Below are 26,869 nucleotides of genomic sequence, written 5' to 3'. Positions count from 1 at the left end.
TAAAAAGCAGTTATTTAGGAATGCAGGAAGGAGAGGAAGGCAGAGGCAGTTAGAATGCAGTATTGCAGTATCGCAGTAACTGTTCAAAACTCTAATCAACTGTAATGCAGCATGCATATTTGAAAATTGCCGCAGCAGATAGCACAACTGAAGCCTGGCAGCTGTGAATGGCGATTCTGTGTCTCTAGGGGAGCTGAGCAGCAGGGGAAAAGCCTCTTTTGTTAGGCTTGAGGTACTGTATTTAAAAATGGTTGCAGCAGATAACAGAACTGAAGCTCGATAGCTGTGAATGGTGATTCTGTGTCTCTAGGGGAGCTGAACAGCAGGGAAAAGCATCTTTAGGTAGGCTTGGTGGCAAGCACTCAGTGGTGGGGCTCGTAGTGTTTCTCTAGTATTTCTCCAGTGGGCAATACTGTCAGGCTTCCTTTACTGTTTAATCTTGGGAACAGTTATTTTGTAATTATGTGATTCTTATATGTATTATCCTTCTGTTGTGTTGTCTTTTAGGACACCTAGAACCATGCCACTCAGGTGTTCAATCCTTGGAGACCCCCCTTCACCGATGCTGAGAATTAGGTGATTGTGAATGCCTTTAGGCAACATGGTGGCTTCCTACTGGAAATGGGCTGGGGAGATATGGCACACAGAATACAAATTGTCACCAGATTGTAGGTGATGTGAAAGCCGTTGGTGGTCATGGCAGGACATATGAGCAGGTGTGCCACAGGGCCACTTATGTCATCACATCTGCATGGGGGAGAGCAGCTGCAGTGGACCATATCCAGATGGTTACCAGAGGAGGGCCTGCTATGGAGCTGCCACTAACAAAAAATGAAATGTTCCTGGCCATTGTCAATGATTCAAACACTCCCTGGAGTGCCCCGAACAGCATGTACTTGATGTTGGTTCCACAGTGTCAGAGACTGCAAGCATATCCCAGGAGTAGCTTTCAGGTAGGCTTTGATATCTCAGCAGTTGAATAGTGTTGTATAGTAAAACAGTTGAAATAGTATGTTACTTTTGTGTCAAGAAGTATTTGGGGGGTATTGAAGATTGCTACAGTTAACACATTCTGATTGACTAGCTTAGGTTGGAGTTGTCAGTCAAGTTCTTGTTGAAAGTATAGTTAATGGACATATAAAGCAGTGAAAACATTAGCCCATGTGTTGCTGTTAATTGTGATGTGTTGCCCTTAATGTTTGCTTAACTTCTTCCAGCACCATCTGGTTTGCAGTTGAGAATACCATCTACAGATTGTAAGCCAGCTATTTTTATGTCAGCATTGCTGAGCAATTTAAAGACATAGTTTAGTGTGTGAAGTTGATGTCAGGTCTGTTGTGTGTCTTGCTGTACTGTCTGTAATAGTACCATCACTGTTAGTTTGTTAGCATATACTGGACTATAATACTGTATGTATTAATTTTTCCTGTGTTTGTTTCTTTTCATCACAGGTGATCATGACAGTGAAAGTGTGGGATCTCTTCCACCTGATGTCAGTGTATCAGCAGACTCTGATGATGATGGTGGCCAAATAGAGGCACAGTGTGCAGGGGGGTGCAGAGGTTGAATCTGACCCTGAGGTTGACATACAGACATCCCCTGCAATTCCATCAGACACAGATAGTAGGCCTACGCCTACCCATTCCAGTGAACTAACAGATATTGGAGAGGTAGAGGGTGAGAGAATCAATCAGGGAAATGTGGTTACTGTGGCTTCAGTGTCTGTTGACTCTGGCCACAGTCAAAGTGTGGGTGAGGTGCCATGCAGGAAGGTTGTTAGGGGTGCTCAGAGGAGGTCTGCAGTCACTCCTCCACCTGCTCCAGGTGTCTCTTCTTGTGCCACTCAGTGTTTGTTTAGGGCGATTATGGAGGTACAGGCATGTTCCTATAGGTGCTCCAGACAAATGGTCAGGGTTGCAGATGTGACACAGGCACTGACTGCCTCCACCATGGTGCCGATTCAATGGATCAGATGAATGACAAGTTGGAATGTGGGGTATCTGTGATGGCATGAGGGATGTCTCTCATGGAACAAGCTTTGTCTGTGATGGAACATCTGCTGGGAAGAGAATGGCATCCTCGTGGATGTAGGTCAGCCACATCATCTGCTGTTGGCTAACATGGCCATGCCCGATCACGCTCCCATAGTGGCAGTGCTTCCACTGCTCCATCTGAGTGTGAGCTGTCCACACCCAGATATGGCACACCATGGGGTCATGGTCTTGGGTGTCTCCATGAAGGGAGCTCATCCAGCAGACATCAGTCATGTTCAGGTAGCAGCAGTGCATCTGACCGAGGGTGGGGATGTGCCAATGCAACTCCTGGCAGAACCAGTTCTTGTGGTCTGGGACAACAATGATGAACTGCCACCTCTACCATGTATGATTCACACCTGTCCAACATACCAAGATGTAGAGCTAGTACAGAGCTTGGCTGTGTTCATGCAGACAAGCACTCACACACCAATTTCACCTGTGGGACCCCTACAAACACACACACACAACAGTTAAGTGATTCAGCAGTGTAGCTTAAAACTCATTTTGTCTCACTGGCCATTTGTTGGTTTATCCAAATGTCTGACTGCTTCTGTTTCTTACTCACACACACTCACTGACCTTTTGTGTTGGCCTAGGCTTCCTGCCTTCCACACAACACCCTGTGCAAGTGATGAAAACTGCGCCATATCCCTGTTTATATTTTGGATGCAGGGATACATAAGCTTTGTGTCTGATGCTCAGGGTGCACAGATGACCTAGTGCTTAGTATATCTGCATTTGTGATGTTGAACTGGTTATTGTACCTGTGACTTATATTCACCTTGGAAAGTTAGATAGTTGATAGCATCAAAATTTACCGTACCAAGTAATAAAATACAAGGATATGCCACTTATTCATATTATTACACAATACACTCCAGGACCAAGATTTACTTTGCAAATGCAGCAGTTGCCACAGTTTTAGTTCAGAGTTGACAATGTCTGATGCAAGCACTACACAGCCAATACATGCGGAGAAATGTTGTGAGAGTTGCCTGGCATCAATGTTACTATAGGTATGTGTGTAGGAGGAAGGTTTAGCCCTCTAGTGGTCTGTGATTGTGCTATGTGTTGTCTCTTATCTGATGCTAGGGCATATTGAGCATGCCTATATTTGCCTATATGCACAGCAGCTGGTGGTTCCCCCTCTGACTCCTCATTTGCCTATGGCTGTGGTGACCTTGACATTGGTGGTGGGATGTGTGCTACGTCTCCTTCATGACCTTTATGAAGCTGTTTTCTCAGAATGATGTTGTGTAGCATGGCATATTTCCATACAAGTCCATGGATTGTATTGTGGTGTTCTGCTAGATCGCTCCAGGCACCAGAACCATGACTTCAGCAGCCCAAACTAATGCTCTATGATATTTCTGGTTTGAGTGTGTTCCTCATTATGACATTCTTCATTGGGTGTATGTGCATTTCTGATGAGTGCCATCAGTCATGGTTCCAGTGCATAACCTCCATCCCCCAGTAAATGACCCTGTGGCATATCCCACCTAGAAAACATCTGATACAGTTGGGTGTGCTAGACATGTTAGTCATCATAACATCCAGGGTTGTCAGCACACACATTCAAGATGATTCCCTTAGCATTACACACAACTTGGAAGTTAACAGAACGGTAGCCCTTTCTGTTTATGTACAGCCTACCCTGTTCCCTGGGTGGTGCCTTAATTTTTATATGTGTGCAATTTATGGGACTCAGTACTTCAGGGTAATGTTCCTCACAGTAGAACTTCTGCATATTAATGGCCCTCTCCTCAGGAGTATGGAGAAAATATATGATTTCGCTGGCATGTTGGAGCATAGTATTCAGGAATTGATGGAGGATTCTAAATGCTGATGCCTGTGACACCCCCAGCATGTCCCCCTGTTTGTCTCTGAAAGGTACCTGTAGTTAAGATTCTAAGTGCTCCACCTACCTTTGTTTCCACTGGGCTGGGTTCCCCTCATTCGGTGCTGGCACTGAGTTGAGGACGGCAGAGATTGCAGAGTTCCTGTAGTGTGTCCATATCCACCCTGAAGCACTCTATAATTTCCACATCATTTAGGTTGTGAAAAGTTAAACAGATCCTTAAAAATCTTCTCCTTCTAGGCCTAGGTCTATTGGCAGTAACAGCAGCATAGGCTTCAGCCTGTTGCACATACAAATGAATTAAAGTAGACTTCTTCCATGGCTGTATGCCAACAGGTTTTGAAATTTGTACGGAAAACCAGCACTGAGTCTACATGGTTGCTTTATATCTTGTTGAATAGCTCTGCCATGTTGGATTGGTTGATTAGCATGCAATTCAGCTGCTTATGCTGTAATTAGCATGCCACAGTCTTTACCTTGTTTGTGCAGTGGTGGTGGTGGTGCACGTCTCTGTGTGAAGCTTACTGAATCTAAAACTTTGTGCTATTGTGTGCAAGTCGTGGTAGAAACAGACCATTTAGGGTTGATAGTCTAGCACTAAACAATTGTTTAATTTTACAGATTTGTAGAGAATATGTAAATTGTTGTATCTTTCGGCTTTTCCCGGTTAGGGGTCGCCACAGCAGAACTCCGGTCCGCTAATGATTGGCAGTAGATTTTTACGTACCAAGTTGCCAGCCCTGACGCACAACCTTCAACGAAGGTACATCCATGGATTAATATGATATATGATTTAAAGTTGGAGTCTTTTCCTAAAATTTTAGAATTTTTAATTAATGTTAATAATAATTTAATAAATAGTAAGTCTTATCTATCAATGATATATAGAATTCTTAGATCTTATTCTTTTTCTACCTATAACATATTTTGGAATTATTCTAGAAAAATGATTAATGAAATTTTCTCAGATAAAAATAAAAAGTTAGTGTGAAAATCAGCTGATAAAACTACATCTTTGTTATATTGGAAAATACTCACATAGAATATTTTACATAGAGCTTATATCACACTGAATAAAATTACGTTATTGTATAACATTGTTAAAATTAAATGCTGGAGATGTGACTTAGATACACATATGGTATATGAGTGTAAGATAATCCCCCAAATTCACTAATCCTCTGTGTAAGACTTAATAAGTCTTAGTCAGAGGCTGCAGTTGAACGGTTTGACGTCAGCGTGCCATGAATATGCATGAGGGCATGCTGACCATAAGTCTTACACGGACCGTGTAAGAAAGCAGGGGGCGTGTCCGACTGCCGAGCAGTCTAAATGTCCATGCTCCTGCAAGTGTTTTAAAACTAAACAAAGCACACATACAAGAGTGAGTCAGCTCAAATGTCCCTGCACCCAACACCACACTCCCTGATATTGTAAACCCCTATCACAGTTCTAAAACGCAAAACATTAAATATATTTTTTTAAATCCCCAAAATAGCTGCCCGTATTTTATTCTGACATGGAAGAGCATAAGAAAAAATGTTAACGCAAATCACACCAAATAGCAATAGAGTAATGGTAGAGTGTTTACACAAAGAAGAGGCATTCATGGTTCAAGTCCCATCACTCGCCTTCGTATTTATTTTTTAAATCAGTATATGAAATAATACCTGACAAATATGTTTAAACATTACCAAAAAGCAGTGAAATGGCCAATGCATCAGTGAACAAAATAAATATTTTAAAGGATCCTGATATAAAATTGCCTGCAGTTAAGCAGCACTTCACCCAGTGCAATAGAGTTGCCCGTAGTTTAATAGCGCTTTACCTAGCGCAATACAGGTGCCCACAGTTTAATAGCACTTTACCTAGCACAATAGAGTTGCCCATTGTTTCATAGCGCTTTACCCAGTGCAATAGAGTTGCCCATAGTTCAATGGTGCTTTACCCAGCGCAATGTGTTTGCGCGGACGTGTGCGCTGCGCCAACAAGGGCACCATTGGGCACTGAGGAGCAATGTAGCGCAAAGTTGCTTAAATGCAGCCACACCCCCTAGCCTGTCTGGATAGTATGAAAATAAAATGAATGACAAGGTTCGAACCCAGGACTCTGTGCATCAGAAGCAAAGTACAGAACCACTAAGCTATGACCACATAGGGTAAACAGCCACTATTAACATTCATAACTTACGAATGGTAGTTTAACCATTACTTAGCAGGTCTGCAGTCAGCCGAGAATTTTACAAAATGGCCAGTCACAAAAAAGTGTGGGAAATGCGGCATATTTAAGCCCCACAGGCGGGAATACACACCATAACTGATTGTAGCTCACATCTGCAGTAAGAATGTCTGGTGTCAGAGAGGGAACACACTTCCAAGTGCAACGTTGGGGCATCGAAGAGTCCATATACATGGTTTGGCTCCTTGTCCACCGTCACGAGTCAAGACTCCTGCAGGATCAGTTCCAAGGGACGGAGTACAAGGCAGAGGCTTGGAACCAGTTAGCTCGTGACCTCACCAGTGCCACAGGCGTTTCTCGGACTGGTGAGCAGGTTCGTCACCACCATGCAGACCTGAAGAGACAAAAGCAGGACCGCCTGAACCAATGGATACTGGAGGCCCGTGGGATGCGGGATGCCCCACAACTGAGTATGTAGCCATGGAATGCAGTATGTAAGAATTGATAATGGAGTATGTGTAACGGATAGGTATGTCTCAATATCCCTTCATTTACTTTACAGCTGCAGGTGACTGTGCTATGAATCAGCAAGCCTATGCTGATAGGCTGCTAAGGCTGCACCACCAGGCAGGTTAGTGATTATTCTGCATGTATTGTTATATAAAATATGGGAGAGAGCATGAAAGAAAGTGTTGTAGTCCAATAATACAGCCATGAAATTGCCTTAATAAGTCCTCTGCATATACTGTCAGATAAAAACGTCAGAGAGGCAGAAAAAGAGTGTAGAAACCCATTAAGAAAGGTAACATATGTCTGGAATAATATCTCTGCAGGCACTGTTATATAAAATAAGTGAGTCAGCCTGAAAAAAGATTGTTCTAACCTATTAATAAAGGTATTATATGTCTTGAACATGTCTGCCATATACACCGTTAAAACAAATAAAGGAGTGAGCCTGTGGAAAAGTGTGTAATGTCATTAATAAAGGTCTAAAACCCAGAGTGTGTCTGTGTCACAGAGTCTGAAATGTTGTTGTACCCTTGCAGTATACAAACAGTACTGTTTGAAAAGGTGCCTACAACCCAGAGTTGTGCAGTCCCATATAAAGTGGGTGATGGAAGTACTAGTAGCTGGGAAACACATATACAGTCCACAACAGGCAGTTACTGGCTGGCATGAATAAGTAAACCTGGCACACGTGTAGCATTTTATTTTTTCCCCAGAAATATATCATGCATTACAATGAGTGAATGTAAAGGGAAAATAGGAAAGCCATAGGAACACATTGCAATAACTACTGTTGTATGCCAGTTAATTCTCTAATTCGAAAAGAAAGTACATACTCCCATGTATCCAGTGTTAGCATTAGGAGGTGTGAGTAAACTTACACACTGAGAAGAGTGCAGTGGAAGAAGCAACAGTCAGGTTTCAGTACAACATGCATATCACTGGCTACAACCCCAGCTACAGATATGAGACATATACCAACCTTTTGATTGAGACAACAGTGTCCACAACAAACAAGCATGGGCCCCACCTTGCACAACTGAAAGGGCTAAGCCTACCTAACCTAGCATTTTATAGCAGTGTCCTACAATCACAGTGAGTACTGCAATTACCATACAGCAGGCTGCATGCAATTACTAAATGGGTAGGCACCAACTGGTGCAGAGGCCATCACATGCACATGTGCAGATACCTAGAAAAGCAGCCTGTACTTGCTGTCCACACATGCAATAATATCATTGCACCAACTGAGAGAGAGAGAGAGACAGACAGACAGAGACAGACAGACAGACAGACAGACAGACAGACAGAGACAAGCAGGCTGTAAGAGACAGACACTGAAAAGAAAGACCAACACACAGAGGAAACCAAACCAAAAAAAAAAATAAATAAATAAAAAAATAAAGCAACAGCTACAACAGACGGAGGTGAGGAATACAAAGGTAAGGTATGTAACAGATATGTATTTGCAGGCATCCAAATGATGTGTCTGAAGGGTACTCTACATACTGTGGGTCATCCATATGTGGCAGTAGTCTGTATCTATATGTATATGCACATGTGCATAGGGCAAAGGACATACTGCAACTGTTAGTGAAGGCTGGGCATATATATGTTGTTGAAGGTTGCTATGTGCACAAATAGGTTGTAGTGTGAGGCATTGCAGACAGCAAGCAGTGCCGGTATATGTCATGTGGTGGTTAAACGCTGTGGGACTGAGCTACAGGCAATGAGGCCTGCTACAGCTATATGGCCTGAGGACAGCAAAATGCATTCTGCACAACACTATGCAATTTTATTACATAACCGTATGTCTCACAACTGTTGCATAATTGACATCCCCACCATGAAAGGTGGGCAGTATATGTGCCTATATGTACAGCAATGGATGTATACATGTATGTGTATGTATATATATATATATATATATATATATATATATATATTGATATATATATATATATATATATATATATATATATATATATATATATATATAGATATAGATATATATATATATATATATATATATATATATATAGATGGACATATATACATGTATAGATATATATATATATAGATATATATGGATATATATAGATATAGATATATATTGATATACATGGATATATATGGATATGTATAGATATGTATTGATATGTATAGATATGTATAGCTATGTATAGATATGTATAGATATGTATATATATATATATATATATATAGAGAGAGAGAGAGAGAGGGACACGGGGTCATACGTACTGCAACAGGTGCCTGTTGACTATTGACCAAGGCATGGACTGAACACCAGTGTTGGTACTGCAGTGCCATACCCCATTCCAAAACACTTTACCCAGTAACTACCACATAGGTGGTAGCCTGCCTAACACTGAAGGTGTCAGAAGGGAACATGGGACACAGGTGGACAGTAGCCTCCCCTTTGATAATCACAGTGCCACACTAGTCTTATAATCTGTCTACTTGGTACGTGTCATCACAAAAGGTGTGTCATCTAGGGAAATATAGGCAGTGTTCCCCTCTACTCATCACAATGCCCCATGTGGTATGTACCTCACATGACAACTACAGCAAGTGGAAAGGCCACAGACATACCTCACAAAGAGTAATACTGCCCTCAAACACATGCCCTATGCAGACTGACTCACAAAACCACAGCTAGAGTGTATTGCATACCGCCCACCCAGAGGTTACCTCTGCCGGACATACAGAGGTATATCACACCCATAGCAGTCGGCCAACCACCATGTCAACACCTCACAATCCCTCTGTGCGACATGACCTAGGGCCCTAATCCTCACCACCTCACTAAACAGCACATGCTGGAGGTACAGGTTCCTATCCACAGATATGCCATACTCTGGACTAAACCACCCAGCATTAACAAACAAGGCTCCTCATTAGCAGACATCATACATACCCCTGATGATTGTTTGGGAGATAGGTAATATGCCCTGGGAGTCACCTCTGTGTATCCGGTTGACAGGAGCAAGGGAAATCACATTACATGTGTGTCAAAGGCCAGGGTAGCATATGGCTAGGCTGCTCTAGGTCCTAGGGCCAATAGCTTATTACCTACCTATGACACAATGCACACACATGTACTCAGTGCAATACCTGCTATGTGAGGTGGAATGAGTGTGACAGTGAATGTGTGCAAGGTCTGTAAAGGTGTGATAGCTTAGTGTGAGGTTGTTTCTGTCATGGTAGTTTGTGTCCTAGGAGTGAGACCAGAGAAAGATGTGTCTTTATTATTCCTGAATTATTATTGCTGAAGCGATACATGTATGCTCAGTAAGTGGTACTGCTGGTGAATCCAGCTCACATATGAACTGTTGTACTACCTGAAGCTGTAGGCCTAAACAGCACAGTATGGTGTACGTTCACATTCCCTGGTAACACTGTCTTGTGTGTTTCCTGTAATCTGCACAGATTACATACCTCAGGCATAGGTATCTGTAAGTAGGGGCACACAGTACTATAAGGTACACAGGTAATGCTCATCTGTGTCAGAATACATTTGTGTGTTGTATGTATGTCTGATGTGTGTGTAATGATGCCTGTACCATGCCCACAATCACATGTGTGTTACAGGGTATGTGTGTGTACCTAGCAACATGTATACTCTGTTACAGCAGGATGCCAGCTATATTAACAACCGTGCACATATGTTAGGTAGGGGTATGGCATCAACAACTAGGGTGGTTTACTGGTAATACTGTAAATATGCTTTACATTCATTGCATTGGATGACATCTTCATGCATTAGCTTGATATATACCCCTGTGGCGAGGTTGTGCATTGTATCCCAAACAGTGTGCCGAGTGCTGGTGTATACTGGTTTGTTATATGGAGTGTGGCAGGCACTGTCAGACAGTTGTGGGCTGAGCACTGATATGTGGTATTGAACGTGTGTATCCTCTGTCAGACAAACAGATGCTATATATGGTAGTTAAGTGATATCTGTACTTAATAATGTTAAGTGTGCCACATGATTTGCTCTTACATATTGTTTAATTGTCTTACAGGGCTATGGCTCATCAATGCAATCCATCATATACAGCTGTGGAGGAACAGGAAATACATAACAGCCTGGTGCAGCACTATACACTGCTGTTTTCCAGGGGCAGCCAGCACCAGCATGAGCGTACTGCACTGTGGCAAGATCTTGTTCATCGGGTAAATGACATAGGCATGCATAACCGGACATATGAGTAGGTACGCCATCACTGCAGTGATTTAAATAGACATGTCCTGCGGCATGCGTCTGATATCCATAGACAACAGCTTGCCACAGGTGGTGGGGTGGCCATACATCCCCCCTCACCAGAGTGGAGGAGCTGCTCCTAGGCGTGGTGGCTCCTGGCCTACAGCAGCAACAGCATCACACATTTGTCATCATGGAGGCCGGAGCTACCCAGCATGATAACATGGAGCGTGCAGGTAATATGCCCTAGCTGTAGACTTCTGTTACCTGTATTGTTAGAATATGCATATGTGAGATGTGTACTGTGTGTTCAGCAGTTGTGCTGCCTATTGTGTGCAATACTGATATTTGGAATAGTATCTGTACACCTGTGACTGTTGACTGTTGTTCTACTGTAGTTTAGCACACTCACAGTAGCAATACCACAGTTGTGGCCACTGACAAACTTTGTCATATTCTTGTAGGTCCCTCTGGTGTGACAGCAGGGCAGACAATACATGCTGGTGATTGTGTTAACACTTTAATATTGGTAATGACATGTGCATGTCATAGCTGAGGAGTAGGCCATGTACACGTAACACACCTACGCATAATGCATGCTGTGCATGTTTGCTGTGAGACATTAAACATCTCAGTAAAGTCAGTAGCTGCCTCAATCACATGCAATGCACAGAGCAGCAGACACATTTGTGGCAACACTGTACTGCACATTGGATATGCATAGTTCCTACAGCTGTACACAACAGAACAAGTTTATCATACGCAGTACATGAAAATATGCTACATTTGGCATTACCACACACCCGCTGTAAGGTCACACTTCAGTATCCCACATGTCATGCACACACACATGATGTACCTCAGAGGTAGAGGCCTATCATGGGGCTGTGCAACACTCTTCAATACATAACACAGTCATGTTAGGCAATGCTCCCTATCGGGCACCTCACACACCCATGTACAAAGTGGCTGTGTAATTGTGAATGTAACCACGCCACTGCAGTTCAGGTACAGCATGCTAGGTGTTGGTCTTGCACACATTAGTAGCTGTGAGTGACCACAAGATGCATGATGATGATGGCACAGGGTACTACACCCCATCCAGTTACAGTGACCACAGTACTACTCATAGCAGTCATTGCTGTGCACCTCAATGTTGTGTGTGTGAAAACATATGCACCTATACACAATATGCATAGCATGCTGTGTGTGTGCTTACATATGCCAGTGTACACAATATGCACAGCAGTCGCCATCCGAACAAAGTGTCACATATATGTCTTGGAATGCTAGTGGGTGTATAGGTCACGTGACACACATTGGGTATGTGTGGTATTTAATGTTGCAGTCGTGTAGCATGACATGCCATGGCTGGCACCGACATATCTGCAATATGTCCCACATTCACCATAACCACTGTACACTGGCCATGTCGAGCATTGGGATTCCTTCTCGTCAACATGCACCTCTCATTCCATGTGTGTACATAGCATGCATGTGCTACACCTGTGCCCACTATTATCTGCTATGGACACAGACACTGTACTCAGACATGGAAATCTATGTGTCACACATATAACACATGCAGCCATGGCATGTATACCTCTGAGTGATGGTGCACAGGGCATTGCAGAGCTGATAATACTTGCACAGCAATGTTGTGTCCAGGTACACATTGTGTTCCAGGGTGTAGCCAATCACTGAACAACTACACAGTTGTATCAAAGCCATGTACACTGCCATGAAATAGGGGTGCCTACACTTGTACTGCATGGTCTTGTGCAACACATATTCTGCATGCTGACACATGTGTGGTGACTGTTTGCCTTGTGATACTGACACCCACTATAGAGTATGTGTTGGATTGCTGGTGTGTGTGTGTGTATGTGCTGTAGTGAGGAGTGTTTATGTCTGCTTGTGTTCATGTGTGCATGTGTGCATGTGTGCATGCATCATGTGCAGACTGTAAAGTGTGTTTCCTGTCTTCCTCTCACAGGTGCTGAGTTAGGGGTGGCCGAAAGCAGCAGGGAACCTGAAGCCACTGCCATGAATAGTGGTGATGATGAGACATGTATTCTGGCACAGGCAGGTTTGACAGGGTCTGTCGTTGGTCCGCCAATCGACAGTACACAGCATTCAACCCCATCTATGCGCACACTCATACTGTCAATACATCCCTCATCACCAATGGCCATAGGTAAGGGACAGCATACAGTTGGCATTGACCAGGAGAGTGTGGTACCCATGGCACTTGCATCCCCTCACAGCAGCCATAGCCAGATTCCTGGAATGGTGCCACATAGGCGGAGGTCCAGGGGTTCTCAGGGGAGCACCGCTGGTCGTATTGCCCCTGGCAGACGTGCCCTCACAGGTCTTACAATGTCCAGTATGTTCTGAGCTGTAATGCAGGCTCAGGCATGTATGGAACGGTACACCAGACAGGGACTTAGGGTGCAGAGGGCTCATTACACCGCTATCAATGACAGGATCCATGACCTTGCCGGTACCATCCGGAATTACACCGAGGTCATTGATAGTCATTGGGGGGAGACAGTAGATGCCCTCCACAATATGTCTTCCATGAGCCAGGACCATGTGGGATGGTTGCAACGTCGACGTGGACGCATGCCAGCAACAGCAACAGCTGGCAGTGGTTCCGGATGGCCCACAGTTCACAGCCACTCCCGTAGTGGCAGTACCAGCCCCAGCCATGCTGGGGCTGGCCTGTCCATTGACCGTCCCAGTAGACCACGTGCATTTGGCTCTGGCCAGTCCCAGCAGGGACATGGGTCCAGCCGTCATACCTCTGCCTCTGATGACAGTACCCAGTCGGGGTTGGTACCCGATACTGTCCGTAGCAGCCCTGCCAGGCACAGGTACTGTGTCCGTGGCTGGAGACAGTGATCTGTACACCCTAGCAGGTACAGTCTGTGGCTGTCCCACAAACTACCGCATATGGCAGCCACATGGTGGAGCTGTTTGCATGCATACACACACACATTAACCAAACAACTAGGGATCACACATGCACACACATTACATCAATTTTGGCCCATGCTGTACTGTTGTCCATCACACAAACACACACGCACACACACACACACACACACACACACACACATATATGTCGATTGGATGGGTCAATGTCAGGCTCTGGTAAACAACAGCACACCCTATGCATATGATGATACCTGTGTTGCCTCCTGTCATCTGTAACACTGATGCAGGAACAGGCTAACATGGTGCTGATGCACAGGGTGACGTTATAGCAGTGTAGCAATATTAGCAAGTTGTCAATGGGAAAGTGTAATGACATCCTTGTAGGTATGTCTGAGCAGGCATTATGCATCAAAGCTCTGATTGTCAATGTAGCATTGTTTACACCACTGTTAGGTCTGAGTATGTATTGTCCACCCATGTGCCACTTGGCTAAAGTGTAATGTTTTGCCAGCATGTGTTAGTGAGTGGACAGTACGTGTGTGATATGTGCAGTACAGATTAGCAAGTGTACATCTGTGAACATGATAGGTGCGCACTGTCTGCATGTACGTGCATGGTGGACACATGGGACGTGTGGCATACCCTGTTGTACACATTGTTAACATCTCATAGTAACTTACAATGGCCAGTATGCATTCTACTACAGTTATGTACTAACATGGGTCCACATGTGTGTATGACATGGGTTGACACAATGCTGTGGGTGATACTGTTAATATCTTTCAATGATTTGCGGTCTGGTAGTATACACAACCTCAACAGCATGTCTATAAGCAATCATTGGATGATGTCCTGACAAATGGCACACAGTTGTAGGGAACTCAGTAACAGTTGGATCCTTCCGGTACTATACTCTAACACTAACCAGTGGTATTGACCGCCACCCATTCCTGGAACCACACCTGTTTGGCATAAAGCCCCCTTAGGTGCATGCAAAAACACTAGGGATGTGTCCATCCACATCTGGAAATGCATGCATTGGCCTACAATGCATTCCCTGGATGGAACACGTATCCTACACAAGGGTATCATACAGACAGATACCTGTTGTCTTATACATGCTGTATAGCAGTAAGCCAGCTATGGCATAGTCATCCACATTTACTATACATACTATCCCGTCAGTACCACATCGATGGTAGACCTCAACATGTATGTTGGGTACCAATGTGTACATACAGCCTCGTGTTATGTCATGTGTCCCTTGGTATCCACATATCCATAGGTATTGTGGAGTCCCTCAGTGTATCACATAAGACATTAGAGGCCTGAATGCATATCCACAAGGCAGCTGTACACCTATACAGACTGTTCATTATTGCCAGTCGTTGTTGTGTATGAACATGTCTGACATATAACCCAGGAATATACCCTCACTCACACTACTCTTTAGTAACTGTCATGGGTGTGTGTGGAACAGATGACCTTGGCCACAGATCACAACAGTGGACAGCCTTGTCACATACATACATATGTGACCTACGATCTGAGAAGCAGTGGCACAACCTGTCAATGGAAACAGATGTATTCATGTAGTATGCAGGCTTCACACCTATGTACTGATTGAGGGGAAATGTACACATATATATTTGCCACGCAGATACCTGATGTGTGCAATGCACTTACTGTTTTAATCATAATATGTCCTACCATAGTAAAACCAAAACCCACACCGCGTTGACCAACAGTGACACACACACACTGTCAGTGTTTGCAGGATTCAAACCCTTACTTAACTATATTATGATACTAGAGACAGCCACTTTAACATGGAGCGCTATTTGCTTTACTGGCTGGTTTCCCTTCTCCTGCTGTATTTGTAGGATGGTGACATCATCAGATTTTCCAAAGAGGAATGTACTTCTTTTAGTGAGTTTTCCCAGTCTCCAAAAAGGGCACTCCTCTCAAAGGAAACTGCACACATACACACCCCCACTCCCACACACACACACACACAGTCAGTGTTTGCAGGATTCCAACTCCTACCTAACTATGTTATGATATTAGAGAGAAACACATTAACACAGCGCGCTATTTGCTTTACTGGCTGGTTTCCCTTCTCCTGCTGTATTTATTGGATGGTGACATCATCAGACTGGACATGGTGATGTGTGTACACTTTGTTTTATGCCATTCCAGGAATGGCCCATGTGGGTCAGCAGGTGTCAACAGCTTGTACAGGACCTCATAATCCTTACATTGTATGATCTATCTGTGGACACACTGACATTCCTTCATATGTCAACACATATTTATGCACAGCTTGTTGGTTTTGTGGATACTACATGTGTCTGTGATGTTGGTAAAGGGCTATTCAAAGTCTATGTGAGACATGTGTAGCTGTGTTCAGTGATGTATGTCCTGGGTGGCTGCATTGCAAACAGTCTAGCATGTTTGGGAACCATGCTCCGCACATGAACATACCACAGTTGGTAGGGTTGTGTGTATGTCAGCTTCCAATAGCTCTGTTTAAGACTTCAACCATGATGGACTCCATGACCTTGCAGATCAGACTTCATAGGCGTACTGGACTGTACTTCCCATGGTGTGTTGTGCACCAACACTTGAGGAGAGTGCCATATGTTGCTGTAATACATTCAACGGTTCCACATCCTGTGTAGGGAGTGAGGCTCAGCTGACTGTTTAGGTGCAGGACCTGTTTGTTCTGCAGTTTATGCTTGACACATATTGGGAATCAATGTATTCCACTTGCTGTCATGCTTTTGGCATTGGGGGTAGCTGCTCATCCATTCTACATGTGATATCTCCTGGTATGATGATATGGACTATCGTCAGTGGGAGGTGGGTATGTATATATAGGCCTGTCTGTCAGGATGTCGGCATTGTCAGTCAGGTACAGTTGGCCCTGACTCAGGACATATATGGGTGTACATTGCTATTTATGATATAGCTGAAGGAGGTGTCATTATTCAGTCTGGACTCCTTCTCAGCTACTCTTTACAAAACATCAACGAACCTGAGCACTAATCCCTGTTATACTCTTTTACACACTTAACACCCTACTGATCCTTTGTGATCAGGCTACAGAGTATGTCATCATAATATCCTGGCATGTCCAGGGGTATGTTTCATGTGTGCTCTTCAGTCCAGCTGGTGAATATTGTGATGTTGACACAATGTCACATCTGCCTCATGTACACTTGTAATAGGCGACACTTATTGTCAGACACACTGACGTACCACTCACCAGCCCAAACAAGGGAATAGTCACTTTGGGCTGTCTGTTGGGTGCCAGGATCTGCCACATAACACATGCAGTCAGGTCACTCCAAAGCAAGTACAGGACTGGCACCATCATTGTCCATACTGGTGCGTAACACCTCAGACGTTACTCCCTGGACCACATGACATGATACATGGAGGAACACTCTGATCATGTATCCCAGGCCAGTATGACCCTGACCTTGTCTAGCATCTTACACCCACCAATTATGATGTCACAGTATACAGACAAACATATCACGTTTAACAGTTGGCTAACAAATTGGTGTCATTCATAGGGGATACAGTGTCTGTCAGCCTGTGGTGACATGCTCGGCATACCACGTAGCTTCACTATGGACAGCTTGCACCTGTCACCCTTGGACTTTCGAATGCTGGCTAAGGCTCTTGCTATCAACATAGTGCCTTTCTTAAGCAGGGCTCAAAAGACAAACCCACCCCATAGACATTACAGGTTAAATGAAACTAAGGGTAATGCTGCTCAACACCAGATGTGTTACCCGCATATTGCGGCCACTCAGGACTGTCCTCAGTATGGAGGATAGCGATATCTGTGCACTAACAGATGCCTGGTTCAGGCTCAGTTATGCACAACAGCACTACCAGGTTATGTTTCATACCATGCTTTCTGACCACAAGACTTGGAACAGACAACACAACTAGGGGGAGTATCCATATACATCACAGATACACACACCTCTGGGTTAGTAGCACTGCACAAAGCGTCACAGATCATACATATACAACTACCATTGTGCAAAACTGCCTTTCAGTTTGTTGCCTGCTACAGACCACCCTCCCAAACTCAGGAACCACACTCGGCTTTCATGGGAACTATGGAGAATATGAAGGTCTCCACAAACACCATTATATTGGGTGACTTCAAATACACAATTATTGACTGGGGATACTACTCAAGCCCCAACACACTCGCCCAACAGTCGCTACAATTTGTAGACTCATATGCTATGGCACAACCAGTCAGCAAAGCCACAAGGGGGAATACATATTGGACCTGATCATCACCAACATGGGGACTCTATGTTCCACACCAGTGATATACCCCTCATTGGTAAGGTCAGAACATACATGTATCTCACTGGACATACATATACCCTCCACACACCCATCCTGGGTAATCTTGGTGAACTTCTCATGAGCCAACGTCTCACTTCACCAAAGCAAGGTGGTATCCCTCAGAGACCCTAAGACAGTGGCAAATACAGCTCAGACTGCTGAATCCTTTACATACACATTCTATGGACACCTAGTGGAGTGCATGGATTGTGCTATCCCAATTAACAACAGGACTCACTCCTCCAATGGCAGGGGACCTGTCTTGTAGACCCCAGCCATTAATAAGCTGTACAATGTCAGGAGGAAGCTACTACATGATAGAGCACAATCCCAGATGGGGAAGGCATCTGTGATCTGTACTAGCAGACAGCTACAGTAACTCATGAACTTTTCTAAGGGCCACTTCTACCAGACAATTGCACCAGACACATAGGACTATCACACGGCCTTCTTCAGTTATGTCAGGAACCTGGGTGGACACTCACTGATATGCTGTGAGTTACTGCATACTGACTAAACTTACCCTGAACCACTGGCATTGCCAACATCCTGGCAAACAGGTTCAGTGCAGATGTCTCCACCCCATCCCCCCTAAGGAGCAACTATCCATCCCAACAGAGTGTAACCTCCCTGACATCACACAGTAACAGGTGAGTGCTGCCCTCCCCAAAGTGTACATCACAGCATCAATGGGACCAGACGGTGTCCCAGCCTGCATCTTACACGAGCTTCATGACAGACGTAACCCTTACATTCAATATCGGAGTTACTACAGGATATGTACCCAAGGAATGGCGTACAGCGACAGTGGTCCCACTCCATAGAGTTGGTGCCACAATGAACTACAGACAATATTGCCCTATAAGCCTAACTAGCCTGTTCTGCAAAGCTATGGAGAATACTGTCATGGGACTCATACACATAGACATCGGGAACCTACAGTTACTGTGTCCTACACATTTCTGCATTGTTGTGGGCAGATCTTGCCTCCTGAACCTGTTTGTATACTTTAAACGGTCAACAGGTCCATCGACATAGGGGCGGTTGTCCACACAGCCTACCTGAACTTTGCAAAACCCTTCAACACAATAACCCACTGGGCCATTATGGATAGGCTCACCAGTGTCGATATGTACACATATCTCACACGATGGATTGCTACTTGGATCAGGGATAGCACCCACATGGTCAAAATTGCAGGTGCCATGTTTGACTATACACCAGTTACACGTGGCATCCCACACGGCTCGGTCCTGGGACTTCTCTTGTTCAGTATATATTTGTCTGACATACAGGCTACCACAGGGGGAATATGGCTGACCATGTTCGCACTTGACTGCAAACTGGGTGCCATAATCAACTCTCCAGCTGCTGCATGCATACTCAAACAGGGTCTCACAGAGATGGATGACTGGTGCCTGAGCCATGGCATACAGCTAAATGCCATTAGTTGCATAGTCATCCCCTTTGGGAATAACAACATGCCCACACATTACCACATAGGTAGTACTCCATTACATACAGTAGGAGTTGTTAGGGGTTTGGGGACATGACTTGTTCGTACTGTCGCCTTTGACAATCACGTTGCCAAAGTGGTTGGACAGACCTTCTATATAGGCCACCTTATCCCATATGGTTTCACATCTAGATAGAGTGAGGTCATTGTGACCCTATACTCATCACAACCATGCTTGCTTACAATGCCACATTTGGGGTGTACCTTACCTGACACCTGCAGCAACTGTACCGGCCACAGAAGTTCCTCACCAAGCAGATCTAGGGACTCACACGGATGCCCTGCACAGTTCGGATGCAGTAACTCCAGCTCTACTCAGTCGCTTACCACCTACTCGGATATGATGTGTGCCTGTTGTTTACAGATATACCCAACCTAGAATTACAGGACATGCTCCACCTCAGGATATCCGACTCCCTTGGAGCTACACACTCTAGGGACATATACCTCAGCACAGATGTTAATAGGACATGCTGGAGGGACAGATTCTTATCCCAGAGGCTCCACTCACTCCGGATTGTAATCCCAGTTTCACATAGGCAGAGCCACCCACTGACCACCTACAGGAGACATCTTGACAATTGTATGGGTGATCGTATATTTACCCCTGGGATATCTTCTGTGTCCCTGCTAGACAGAGGCACACTAGCCTAAACATACATGGGCTATCTTGTGTGACCTACTATTCACACGCACAGTGTAGTAATCTGACAGGGTTGCGAATGCCAAACACACTCTGGCTCGGCTTGTACATGCCCTAGGTCAGATAGCCTAGTATCGACCTCTGAACCTATGCTAATGTTCAGAATGCACAATGTTTATTGCTGATACTGTTTGCAGGTCTTTATCATCTTTGCTTTTCCAGCTTCAATGAACAACTTAGGTAGCTGCAGAACATATTTGATTATGACAGGGTTCCACTATATTATATATGTGTCTGTTGTCATATAACTGTGTACAGAGGGCGGATTGCTGGATAGTGAGAGGTTCCTGGGTCAACACATGCAACTGCCAGATATGTGTGGCCCACTGCTGTACTCAGACATGGCCTAAGTGTGTGAGCATGCCCAGTTCAGGCTTTCCATGTTTTGTTGCCTGACATTTGTCTCATTTATTAGTGTATGAGCATGCCCAGTGTGACCTTTCAGTATGTTGCTATCTGAGGTCCACTACATTTGTTGATGTGTGTGAACATGACCAATATTAACATTTATACTGTGTGTGTTGGAAGTCAGGTTCTGTTCTTACTGCAGGACTCACCTTTGTGTCATAACTCAACAGAAATTATGCTGTGCCTGCAGGGTTTCCATGAGATACTTTGCATAGACTTATCAACATTCCTTCATACAGGCTGACCACTGCAATACTGTCATGGTTTAGTGGTTCAGTACTTTAACTATAGTGCACAGTATCCTGGGTTCGAGGTCCATCACTGCTTTATATTTCCATACTGAGCAGACCAGACTGCTTAAGGGCCAGTTAAGCAAATATGAGCATGTTGGCTTTTGTTCAGCTATGCCCTACTTAGACCAGGCTTGTCCAACATTGCTCAATATTCACCAACATTGCTGGACATTGCCCAATATTACTCAACATTGACCACAGTTGTGCTAGTTAGTGTGTACGATTTTGTTTGCATATACTACATGGTGGTAAATGCTGTTTAGCACTGCTTTATATTGCTTAGCACATGGCAATCATGCCTTAGGTGGTGCTGCAGGGCTGCCTATGTCGGATGCACATACTACACTCCCTGTACATGTTTGAAAGCAGGTAGTGTCAACTTAGGCATCCCTTTTACTATATGTGTGAGTCAGAGAGAGGCATCATTTCCAGAGTTCCTACTGAGCCAGTGTATGTGCTATGCGTTGCCTCTTTGCCAAGGCCAAAGCATACTGGGCATGCCTCCTTCTGCCTACTGGGGCAGGCTCAGGTTGTTCCTCCTCCGAGTCACGATCTGCCTGTGATGGCCTTGGCAATGGTGGGGGGTTGTTTGGCACAGGCCTATGCTGGTCCTGTTGCAGCTGTTTCCACAGGATCATATTATGTAGCATAGCACATACCATGACAATTTGGGTACATGTAGTTGGTTAGTACTGCAAGGCTCCACCAGATGTGTCCAGGCACCGGAACCATGACTTGAGCAGTCCAAACACATGCTTGATTACATTACATGTCTGTGCGTGTGCCTCATTATGGCGTTGCTGTTCAGGTGTGTGTGCGTTTCTGATGGGTGTCATCAGCCACGGCTCCAGTGCATAGCCAGCATCCCCCACTAGGTGACTATGTGGGATGTCCCCACTGGCAAATGTCTGGTACAGCTGCTTCAGATGCCAGATATGGGAATCATGGTAGCTGCAAGGGCAGCCAGCACACACATTCAGTATTATGTCCTGGGCATCACACACGACCTGGCAGTTGATGGAGGGGAAGCCCTTGCAGTTGAAGTAGACCCTTAGCCGCTCGCTGGCTGGTGCTTTGATGCGTATGTGCGTGCAGTCTATTGCACCTACTACCTCAGGGTATTCCGCTATTTGCTGGAAGAGATGCATATTGCTGGCCAATACCTCATGGGAATTGGGCAAATATACATGATCACCAACATGTGCTGACATGGTATCCAGGAACTGGTGCAGTACCCTGGATGCTGATGCCTGTGATATCCCCATCATATCACCAGTTGGTCTCTGGAAGGTACCTGTTGCTAATATTCTTAGGCCAACACATACCTTGGTTTCCACTGGGATGGGTTCCCCTCTGTTGGTTCTGTGTGTGAGGCATGGCCTGCACAGCTCAACAATTTGCTGCAGGAGGTCTCTGTCCACTATATAGCGCTCCACTATCTCCAGCTCATGTAGCCCCTGGTAGGTTACCCTGGGCCTGTACACTCTTCTCCGTCTCCTCACTGTGGGTTGTCCAGCAGCATTTCCATTGTCACCTCCTTCAGCATGTTGCATATGTCGCCTTATAACAGCAATGGCAGCCCCTAACATTTCTTTGTCTCAGTAAAGCTTTTTCAGTTTTCACTTCTATTAGCTTACTGCAGTGTCTGTTGTGAGAAACATAATGGACTGTTGTTTTCAGAGTTTTAAGTGCTAGGCTGGGCTGGGCTAGTGTACTGCCTGTGTAATTGCCTGATTCTGATTGTTTTCCCCTGCTAGCTCTGCTAGTACTCCCTGGTAGCTTCCTACTATTTGTTATGCTTCCTTTTTCCTTTCTGTTTCCTCGGGGGGCAGCGCCGCGCATACAAGCACAAACACGCTCACAGCAGCTCACATGCACGCACACATGCTTACACAGACTAAAACTTGCTTATTCGGGTTAAAACACGCACACACCAGCGCAAACGCACTTACAACTCTTTAAACAGCCTTATACATGCTTACTACGGATTAAATGCGTGCACTCATGCTTACACACGTGTACTCTGTCTTACTCGGATTTACAGGCGTGCACATGCACACATATCCGCTCAGCAAGAAACTTTGGTGTTATCCACGGCATACACCTTCCATTTCTTGCCTTTACCTAGCCTACCTGTTGACACACCTCTTTCCATGATGTGTAAATGACAGCTGACACATGCCACTCTGCTCCAATGAGCTTCACTTCTTTCATACATACCTCACTCGTGATGTCACCTATCTTCTACTCTGCTACTCTCCTTATCCTACTCCTACACTCCACTGACTGTGCTCATTTGCTATGTAAACTTGTGATTCACTATCCTAACCCTCCTTTGCATAGGATTACCTACTAATGCTTGGTTACATCTCTTAGACTGAGCTTCCCCCCTTAGTAACTTCTACTCAGTGGCCATGTTGTCTTCAGCCTGCCATTCCCTTGCATTGTACATTAACAATTTAAATAAGATCTACATTTGTGGGTTTTAATTTTTAGTTTTCTGGTTTTTAGAGTGCAGCCCATTTGCGAGGCGTTGCGCTACTCTTAAACATCAGAAATCGGAGAAAAAAAAAATATATTATTTTTTTTTCATATTGCATCAGGAAACATTACCAATGGCCATATATTTGGCCATTGGCATGCTTCCTGCACTGGATGCAACCTTTATTTGGAGCTGTCACGGCTCCGTTTTGCTATTTGCAGAATGGTACTCAGTTGTCAACTGAGTACATTTCTGCAAATAACACTGCTCTTACTCGGACAGGTTCGGGTTTCCTGAGCTGCAAATCTACCTCATTTGCATGCCTTTCACCTGCAATTGAGGTAATTTGCATATCCCAGCCCTGTCCGTGTAAGAGCCGTTTTAGGAGCTCTCTTGCACGCCCCTGCAGGCTGTTCCTGGATCGCTCGTCGGACATGATGGCTGCATGGAGTCTTACTCTACTCTTAGACTCCGTGCAAGCCATCGTGAATCTGGCCCAATATCTCACATTTGCAAAGAAATCAATAATTTTACTCAAGCATTATGGTCAAATAAATGTAATATATCTAAATCATAAATTTTATTTAATTCTCCAATTCCTGGAATTATACCTAAGATTCAAGTGCCTCTTCTTTGGTCTATTCTAGCAATTGCTAGGAAAATAATAACTAAGAACTGGGAAATAAAACTACTCCATCATGTAATAAGATTACTAACGTAATAAAAACTGTTTGTAGGAATGAATTATTAATGATATAGATAAGAACATAAATATTATGCTTTCTTATAAATCTTGGCTTAAACTTAATGAATTGCTTGAAAAATATTGATTGTTTTAAAAAATAATTATAAAAATTAAAAAATATATATATATATATATATATATATATATATATATATATATATATATATATATCTTACATATATATTATTCATGTTATGGATCTCTGTATATATTTATTTGCTTGCTTAGTTATATTTTTCTGTTTTCTGTGTTAAAATTTTAATAAACTGTTTTCTATATAAAAAATGTTTTTAACCAGCAGCAAACAAACATCTCCTAAAAGTCTTAATTTTCTAATATGATTATGTATATAAGCAGAGTATGACTAATAATAAAAACAGCATTTAATTCAATTATTTCTATTTCACTCAGTGTATTATTTTTTTCTGGGACCATGTGAAAGGCTTGTTCATTGCATAAAGAGGAAGATGATGCTTGACATAGAGACGTCTATATGCTAAGGGATGTCTGACAAAGAAGTATGCAAAAAGCACACTTGTTTGAGGAAGACGATTGCTATGCACAGACAAAAATACTTTCTTCTGAGGTGCCACACCATTGAAACTGTTATTCTAAGTATGATATTGATTTAGCCCCTTTATAGGTGCTGTGGGGCTTTGCTTCCAGGAAATAAATAGGCTCACTTCATAAGAATGAAGTAGCACACTCTTTGATTTGTGGCAATTTCATGCATATATCAGTATATGTAGATACTGGGCATGTGATTCAGGACACCATTGAGCTTCCAGCTGTTTTTACATCGTCATAGATAATTGTCTCGTTAAGTGACATTCTCAGAGACCCATATTAAGTAAGTACAGTTTATGAGAACCAAACCCTTTATGACACTCTTGCCCTAGACTTCTGTACAAAGGCAACAGTTATGGCAGTGGTGGCAGCTGGTTAAATTACACTTGTGATTAAACTTTAAAAATGCATTTATAATCAGCCTAGCATAAAGATTTCAAAATGCTGGCAACCACTGAAAATTTAGCATTTCTGAAACCCTGGTTGATAGATATGGCTGACAGCGTTCAACAAGAACTTGATAATTCTTTTATATTTTGAAATCATGTGGGCTTTCTTGCCTCCTGTTTTGTCCCTTACTCTTACTGTGTGCAATCAGTTTTTGCTGAACATTTTACAAAGCATTCTGCATCCACTCCAGCTGTTGTTTTATACTTCCTCTGTAAATGGGCACTAAAGGCACACATTAAGCATGTATGAAACAGTTTATGTGAATGACTAATGTAATGCTTTGGGCTTGTAATCTTGATCACAATTGCAAATATAATCTATAAAACATGCAAACAATTGCACAACATGTCTTTAACTCTATTGAAAACTCCTATTTTAATCCAAAGAAAGCCAAACTCATTTTATTTTCCCCAAATCACTTACCCATGAGAAACATAACTATAAAATCACATTCATAAACAATACACCGATTGAAGTAGTGCCCGTACAAAACTGCTAGTGGTCACAGTAGATAACAACCTCAAAACATACACAGCAATATAAAAAACTCACAAAAATTAAGGAATGCTATACAAAACCAAAAAACTTCCTTACTGCATCCACCAGTCAGTATTGCAGCTTACATAGATACCTCCCTTTCTGTTATAGGGTTCTCCCATCATGACTAACCTTCAGGCCATCCTAACATCTAAACTAGAACACTATTACAACAAGGTAACTAGAACTGTGGTTAATACAAGTCAAAGAACACATCATTGTCCTTCTCTAAAAACTCTGAATCAACTAGAATTATCCCACCAGCTAAATTATACCAAACTTTACTTACATAAAATTACATATAATTCCACATTCTGCACAATTGTAAGTACAATTCTCCACCACTACCTCCCTAATTGTCACCTTCAATCTTCTGACAAAAATCTACTCGACATCTATAAGCTTTATAAAAACAGCTGTCAAAGTTTGTACTCACACTGTGCAGCAAAAGTCAAGAATACAATCCCTGCACCAATCAGGGCACTACATAGCATGCATTAATTTAAGCTGCAACTAAAATAATTCTTCTCTGACTCCTGGCTTTGCACATGCAGCTTTCCTAGCTAATAATTTCACTCCTACTCATTTAATACCTTTGTATAACCCATCTGTCATTCTTCTTGTTTTATTTCTCTTCCTTCACTCTTAATCTTGCTTTTAATCTGTTTCTCCCATCTCTCATATCTACTCCACTTATCACCACTAACAAACACTTATTTCTCACTCTTCCCTCCCTTTCTTGCTTATCCTTCAGCAATCAGTTGCTGTTTCTTATATCCACTTTTTTATTACTAGGCCTCCCACATCTGATTATGATTAGTGGCACAATGGTTACACAGCATAGTCAGTATAGCCTGTGTTTGTGCATTGCTTTCCAGTGATATACATGGCAAATATGCCACTGTGTGTGTTGTTCACTACATGTACAGGCTGCCACTTGTGTCAGATGCTCCACCCCCCCATCCTTCCTACAGTACTGCGTGTTGTTTCTTTTTGATATTAGACTAGCCTCACTTACAGAGTGGAATTATCATCCATGTACTG

The sequence above is a fragment of the Protopterus annectens genome, chromosome 1.part2, assembly GCF_019279795.1.
Source record: "Protopterus annectens isolate FY-2018-M chromosome 1.part2, PAN1.0, whole genome shotgun sequence".
Lineage (NCBI taxonomy): Eukaryota > Metazoa > Chordata > Ceratodontiformes > Protopteridae > Protopterus > Protopterus annectens.
This window is presented reverse-complemented; position numbering follows the sequence as displayed.